The sequence below is a fragment of the Solanum stenotomum genome, chromosome 4 (assembly GCF_019186545.1).
Source record: "Solanum stenotomum isolate F172 chromosome 4, ASM1918654v1, whole genome shotgun sequence".
NCBI classification, from domain to species: Eukaryota; Viridiplantae; Streptophyta; class Magnoliopsida; order Solanales; family Solanaceae; genus Solanum; species Solanum stenotomum.
In genome coordinates this window covers 34,211,673-34,219,978 of record NC_064285.1, presented here as the reverse complement: position 1 = coordinate 34,219,978, position 8,306 = coordinate 34,211,673, and the positions used below count along the sequence as shown (strand labels likewise).

General features: G+C 36.0%; 1 pseudogene; it reads right to left on the bottom strand.

Moving 5' to 3' along the window:
• Positions 1-274: 274 nt before the first annotated feature.
• On the bottom strand, positions 275-1,518 carry LOC125861446 (immune-associated nucleotide-binding protein 9-like; annotated as a pseudogene).
• Between the last annotated feature and the right edge of the window lie 6,788 nt (positions 1,519-8,306).

The window sequence follows — 8,306 nt, the reverse complement described above, 5'->3', positions numbered from 1 at the left end:
TTTATATAATCAGTGTTTCGATTCTTTGCGAGCCAAATAAGGACTTGTTCTGTTATTCGTATTGAAACTTTTATTTACATCTGAAAAGGTTTTGACTAAATTGTTATTCCTGTTTTTTTTATGAGAAACAAAATATATTATAACGTGAAACGAAAGAGACAATACGATGTTTATAATTCTGATGGAAAGTTAGGCAGAATGAAAGCTAAGAGACAGGAAAAAATACTAACATCAAAGTACTGACATATAAAATAAAAAAGACTATGGTTATGAGTTACCGATTGTCTTCAATAATTTTGCATAACTCGAGTACAAATTTCCCTTCCTTGTACTTCTACGATGGCTCAACAGCTTGTTCATACTTCCAGTCCAATACCTCGTTGCAATCCACACAGTATATGTCATCAATTGTGTGAAGGCTAGTTGTGTGATGTTTTTCTTCATTGGTTCCAACAACACATTTCTCACATGAGCAAAAACGAAAGCTTTGCCTTTCTTTGACTGGAATTTGGTAGAGATGATATCATCGTGAGATGAGACATGTCTTTGACATTTGTAGCAGATGTAAGAGTGATGTTTGACTGTGAGCTCCTCAGTCTCTCTTTGAGCTTTCTCTAAGCTATCTTTCAATTTACGAATTTTGCTTTCTGCCTCTGACCAAGCAGTATGCACCTCCTCCAACTACTTTTCAAGACTATGCATGGTATTGTACATCTTAGATTCAACCATTTCAGTTATTCACCTATGTTCCTCCTTGAAAGAGAACCTCAGTAGTTGTTCCTTCAACTCAACTACCCCTTGCTTTAAATCTCTGAGCAAATAACTAACCTCCAATGAGTCATTATGAAGCTTCATCTTCTTTACTTCCTCAAATAATTCACTCATATATGGTTTTCCACCAGTCATTTGTATAACCATATTCACATGGAAAAGAAATTCCCTCAATTGTTCAGCTTTCTTCGCTGGTTCTTCAGTTTTATTATCGAAAAGCACCGTCTATTCCCACACATCTTAAGAACTTCCTTTAAATCCTCAGGGCAAGAACAATCTAAGTGATCATTCAAAGAGTCATTATCTTCTAGCTTATCCCCTCCAGTTTTGACCACAATTACGTAATCACTAATTTTGGTCCCAAAGAGCTTCTTAAAGTACTGGATAGCAGCCTGTTCTTCTTTTGAAAATCTAGTTCGTACAGATAATAAAAAGAACAACGTGGATACCATCATCGGCCAAATCAATGCATTTACGAATTTCATTTCAAACTAATCCAGATTCAGCATTAAAATCAAATCCAGGGGTATCGATCACATCAAGAATCTGCCCATCTTTTAATCGAGTCCTCTGAATTTCAAAAGTTCTTGCAACACCACCAAAGCTAGACCTCAACTGGAATACATTTCTACCAAGAATGCTATTGCCTGTGGTACTTTTTCCTTCACCTATACACCCAATCATATGTAGTGTCTGAGCGTCATTTGCAATAAACTCCCAATAATCACTGACTGGACTTCCTCCCATCTTATCTTATCGGATCAAATTACCTTAGGCAACAGGTCACCTAGAGAGAATGGGGCTCTTGTTATTCCTGTTATACATGTTCAAATTTATATAAATGTACTGTTTACCTTTAGTTACTGTGATTTACTTAGAAAATTGAAGTGTTTTGGAGTTTGGACATATAAATGATGTAGTAATATAAATAGTTATATATTCTGCTACTCAAAGGAAAAAGTAATATTGTTTAATTAGATTAATATAGCGGTGTATGTTTATTAAGATTAGCGATTTCTAATTTTGTTAGTTCTTTCTTTATGCATTACTTTGAGACTGCGAGTTACTCATTGCGAAATATAAAATGATGCGAGTAAATCGTCCTGAACTATTGAACAAAACCACAACGATTGCTTAGTGATATTTTTACATATAGTATATAGTAATTGCCTGTAGTTTCCAGAAACCTCCCTGAAGTGATCATATGTTAGATTATTGGTATCAAAGTTTCCAACAAACTAGTCGTATTAGGCTCATGCTCATTTTGAGTTCCAGTACATTGATATGAATCTTGCATTTATCCACCAACATTCTTCTTGTTAGCTTTAGCACAAATGCACATGAGCCTAGTGGAGAAAGTCTTTCCATTCATCTTAGTCATAGCATGCAACTGCTCGCTCTCATCCCATAATCTAATAAATGTGTAGCTCTTTCTATTTCCTGTTGCACTATCTGTTCCAACCTTAGCACTTTGATTCAGGGATAATTGGCCCTGAATGCCTCCTAAAACATGTAACCTGTGATATCAACTGCCAAATCTTTGACGAATATAGTGTATTCATGAGTATTACCTAAATATTTTTCACCTGAACAAATTGATGCCCAGTTTAGCCTAAACATTTCCTCAATATTAGGCATCAAGGTTTTGCAGCTGGATGACTATTAAACACTAGTTATGTACCTCACTTTTCTTGTTGCTTCTCTTGTGGAGTGACTTTCTGTGAGGTAAACTATAGGGTTCTGTAGTTTAGACATATATGCAATATATCATATAGTTCTGGAGGACAATTGTGAGTTAGCGATTTCTAATTTTCTTGGCTCTTTTTTGTTTTGTATTAGTTGAGGCTGCGATGAAAGAAATAAGGAAAATACAAGAGTTATTCGCTGCTCAACAATCACATGTCTCACCTATGACATCGCCCGTGTCAACTGAATGACCAATATTTTCTGCTGACCAAGTAAGTAATAATATACTTTTCTGTTGGAGATTGTAGAACTGGAAATCACATAATCAGATATTCTCTGTAATGCTATTGATAGATAATATTTTCCCCATTGAGTCCGTTACTTGAAATTGAGTTTCTTTGTGCATCACGGGATAAAATTTGTGATCATGGTAAAATGATGTTTTTTGTTGATCTTGAGACGAAACCAGATAAGAATAACAAGAAAACAATAAGAAATGGATCAAATTCTTTTCTCCAGATGTGTGTTTCATGACATAAGTACTCCAGTTAGTTAATAAATGTCCTCTAACTTTGGGAGTAATAACTAAACTAATGGCTTTGTTGGGTTTAATGATCTATTTTTGTTGTTCTATATTATCCATGTTTCATTGCAATTTATAGAAAACATCAAAATAAGGCGCTTACCCTGCTCTAATACGCTGAGAGTATAAAAATTCTTTAAATTATCAGTATATATTGGAGAATATGTATGTAATAAACTCAGTTGCATTAATGTATAGTAACTTGCATGCCAATGATTATAGAATGCTTCCACTAGTTTTTTTAAGTGTTTCAAATATCTTGTGCAACAGATTTTAGTTCAGAGAATACTGGAAAAGACTTTAATAGTTACATCTTGAGGATCTTATACATATTATTTTGTTTGCGCTAAATTATATAGCTGGTGAATTTCCTTATGTTGTATGTTTGTTAAATACTAAGGATATGCAAAAGTCCAAACAACATAAAATGATATTTTCATAAGCTAAAAAACATCTGAAAGGACAAATTACTATGTCATATTATAGCAGAACAAACCTGACAAAACTCTTATTATTGTTGCAGAAGTATATCAGGTTGTCTAAAATGTGTTAAGTTGTACAAGAGAGGAGATGTTAGATCAACTACATGCTTACTGTTCAACTCCATCGGTAACTGTAGAGGTTTTTTATTTTTAATCTTAGTAAGTAAGCTAGTAGACTTGCTTATATGATTGATCCTTGCCTGCTCATTTTCGACAAGTTCTTCATTTGGTAGGTATTTTCCACTTTTTCCTTAGAGCTATTAGAAACATAACTATTTTCAGCTTGGTACCATTGTAATTCAGCTGATTATTGTTGCTTTCTGCCTCAGTATGTCCATTAGGTTGCCTCTCATTTTCAGACTCAGGATTTGTTGATTTTTTGTTTTCTCTTCCTTGTTGTGATCATGTTGATTTCGACTCTGTTACGAACTCCTCTTCGTTTGGGGATTCTTTCGATACTCTCAAAGAAATAAAATCTCTTGAATATAAATATAATTCTCTAAAATTGCAGTTTATTCCTAATCAAAATCTTATTCTGTCTCTATTGTTGCAATTCAAAGCTTAATTCCCTATGCAAGTGTTACAGAGAGAAATCTGTTAGCTAAAAATCTCCCAGCCATGGTTAGGTTATCATGAACTGTGTCATTCCCCTATTGGCTAAACTTCCCCCTCAATTATATTGAGAGAATTGTTTTTTTTATCCTCCTCTTTAGCCTCATTGATCCCCCAGATATGGTCGAACTTGGCAGGACTTTCACTTGAGAAGTAGCACGCGCTGATGTACGGTGGCTCCATAGGGCGGAGCATGTAGTTAACTCTCTAAGAAATGACTATTGTAGATTAACGTATAGAATACGTACGGAGAGAAAAGTGTAGGAGGGAGAATTTTCTAAGCCCTAGCTACTATTAGTAAAAAATTAATCAGTTCATTAGTTTCTATTGTCTACCAAATTCCATTTAGTTGTAGTTCTTGAAATTAGATTTTTGATCTTTGTTAATGCATCTCAAAGTTTTTCTAATTGATTTTTCTTATTTCTTTTTGCAGCTTTTGTTGATGTTTTTGGACAACACTCCATGAATTGAAGATTAAAACTTTTAACTTTATGCCAAGCTTTTGTTGATGCGCGGGCTCCTTATTAGTTTTGTACGAATTTGTGTTTTGCAAAACTTGATATTATAGTATAGCTTGGCTATTAGCTATCTTTTTCGTTAAACAAATATTGAAACTAATATCATGGGATGTTAGCCAATTTATTGTAATTAATCGTACACTCTTGATCTTTATCTTCTTGTCTCTTCTATATATGTTAATATTATCTTTTTGTATAGAAATTTTTAGTAGCAAAACAATATTTGTGGATGATTTTTTATCCTAGGACCAGGTTGTCTCTAACTTGTTTCTATGACTAGGTTATTGCTCGTCGTGAAAGCTATTCTAGGACCAGTTACTGATCGTCCCTAAAGAGGTTTAACGACCTGAAATAAGCTTTTTCTAAGATATATAAAAAGTATTTGAGACTAGAATTATGGTCTCTAAAATGACAGAGGCGACCAGATTTCTTTTCCATCCCAAAACCATTTCACGACCGGCTTTTGAAACTCATCGTTGTTGACCAATAGCGACGGAAGCTACTAGGACGAGTGGCGACCAGCTTTTTCATGTCCCAAATGCCTATTAGGGGACCAGATTTGGACTTTTAGGGACGAGATTTCCCTTCCTTAGAGACTGTTTTTCTTGTAGTGGAATCACTCAGGTACTTGTCGTGAAAGATCCACTGGTTGTTTCAAGTGTGGCTAGAATGGTTATTTCATGCGAGAATGTCCAAAGAATAAGCAGGGTAACAGTAATGGGGGTAATAGAGCTCAATCTTCTTCAGTTGCTCCACCAGACAGAGCTGCACCTAGAGGGGCTACTTCAGGTACTGGCGGAGGAACAAACCGCCTATTTGCTATCACAAGTCGCCAAGAGCAAGAAGATTTGCCAGATGTTGTTACTGGTATGATCAAAGTCTTTAACTCTAATGTTTATGATTTGCTAGACCCAGGAGCGAGTTTATCTTTTGTAACTCTGTATGTTGCGATGAATTTTGATGTTATTCCTGAGCAACTTAGTGAACCCTTCAGTATTTCTACACCTGTTGATGAGTCTATTCTAGTAGAGAGAGTCTATCGTGATTGTCCCATTTCCATCAATCACAAGAGTACCATGGCTGATTTAATTGAGTTAGACATGGTAGATTTTGATGTTATTCTTGGTATGGACTGGCTTCATGCCTGTTATGCCTCAGTTGATTGTAGAACTTGAGTTGTCAAGTTTCAGTTTCGTAATGAGCCAGTCTTAAAGTGGAAAAGTAGTTCAGTAGTGCCTAAGGGTCGTTTCATTTCATACCTTAAGGCAAGGAAGTTAGTTTCTAAGGGGTGTGTCTATCACTTAGTTCGAGTTAATGACTTTAGTGTTGAGATACCTCATATTCAGTTAGTTCCAGTAGTAAAAGAGTTTCCAAAAGTCTTTCCAGATGATCTTCCCGGAGTCCCTCCTGAGAGAGAAATAAACTTCGGTATAGACATTCTTCTAGATACTCGTCCTATATTTATTCCGCCATATAGTATGGCACCAACAGAGTTGAAAGAGTTAAAAGAGCAATGAAAAGATCTTTTAGAGAAAGGTTTTATTCGACCAAGCGTCTCACCTTGGGGTGCTCCGGTCTTATTTTTGAGGAAGAAAGATGGTTCCCTTAGAATGTGTATAGATTATCGCCAGTTGAACAAGGTTACCATCAAGAACAAATATCCTCTCCCAAGGATTGATGATCTTTTCGATCAGCTTCAGGGTGCTACTTATTTCTCTAAGATAGACCTCAGATCAGGATACCATTAGTCAAGAATGAGTGAATGTGATATTCCAAAGACAGCTTTCAGGACCTGTTATTGGCGTTATGAGTTCCTAGTTATGTCCTTTGGCTTGACCAATGCACTTGCAGCATTCATGAACCTTATGAATAGAGTATTCAAACCTTATTTAGATATGTTTGTCATTGTCTTCATTGATGACATACTAATCTATTCGAGGAATGAAGAAGATCATGGTAGTCATCTCAGAATAGTTCTCCAAACTCTAAAGGATAGATAGTTATATGCCAAGTTCTCTAAGTGTGAGTTTTGGCTTGAGTTTGTGGCATTCGTAGTCCACATTGTGTCTGGAGAGGGAATTAAAGTTGGTACTCAGAAAATTGAGGCAGTACAAAATTGGCCTAGACCCACATCTCCAACTGATATTAGGAGTTTCTTGGGTTTGGCTGGCTAGTATAGAAGGTTTGTAGAAGGGTTCTCATCTATTTAGTCCCCTTTGACCAAGTTGACTAAGAAGATAGTGAAGTTTCAATGGTCTGAAGCTTGTGAAAAAAGCTTTTAGGAATTGAAAAAGAGGTTGACTACTTCCCAATATTGACCTTACCAGAAGGTACACAAGGTTTTGTTGTATATTGTGATGCATCTAGAATTGGTTTGGGTTGTGTGTTAATGCAAAATGTAAAAGTTATAGCTTATGCCTCCATACAGTTGAAAGTTCATGAGAAGAACTACCCAACCCATGATTTAGAATTGGCTGCTGTAGTATTTGCTTTGAAAATATGGTGCCATTATCTTTATGATATTCATGTGGATGTGTTCACCGATCACATGAGCCTTTAGTATGTGATTACTCAGAAAGAGCTTAATCTCAGACAAAGGAGGTGGTTAGAGTTACTCAAAGATTATGACATGAGTATTCTTTATCACCCAGGTAAGGCTAATGTGGTTGCTGATGCCTTGAGTAGATTATCTATGGGTAGTACCGCCCATTTTGAGGAAGATAAGAAAGAGTTAGCAAAAGATGTGCATAAGACTTGCACGATTAGGAGTCCGACTAATGGATTCCACAAAAAGAGGAGTACTGGTGATGAATGGGTCTAAATCAACATTAGTGTCAGAAGTGAAATAGAAACAAGACCAAGATCCTATATTGCTTGAATTGAAGGCAAATGTTCATAAGCAAAAAGTGATGATTTTTGAACAAGGGGGAGATGGTGTTTTGAGGTATCAATGTAGATTGTGTGACTGATTTCAGGGGTAATTGGGATGGTCACCTATCTCTCATTAAGTTTCCTTACAACAATAGTTACCATGCTAGCATCCAAATGGATCCATATGAGGCTCTTTATGGGAGAAAATGTAGATCGCCTATTAAATGGTTTGAAGTTGGTGAAGAAGGGTTGATAGGACCACACTTAGTTCATCAAGCTATGGAGAGAATGAAAGTCATTCAAGAGAGGTTGAAAACAACGTTGAGTCGTTAGAAATCCTACACTGGTGTTAGGAGAAGGGAGTTAAAGTTCGAAGTAAATGATTGAGTTTATTTGAAAGTTTCACCCATGAAGGGTGTTATGAAATTTGGTAAGAAGGGGAAGCTTAGTCCCCAATATATTGGTCCTTACAGAATACCCAAGAGGATTGGAAATGTAGCTTATGAGTTAGAGCTACCACAAGAGTTAGCAACGGTTCATCCGGTATTTCATATTTCCATGTTAAAGAAGTGCATGGGAGATCATTTACTTATCATACCAACTGAAGCTATTGGTATCAAGGATAACTTATCTTATGAGGAGATTCCTGTCCAGATTCTAGATTACGAAGTTCGCAAGTTGAGAACTAAGGAAGTAGCATCAATCAAAGTCCTTTGGAGGAACCAATTTGTTGAGAAAACCACTTGGGAAGATGAGGAGGATATGAAGAAGAGATATCCACAT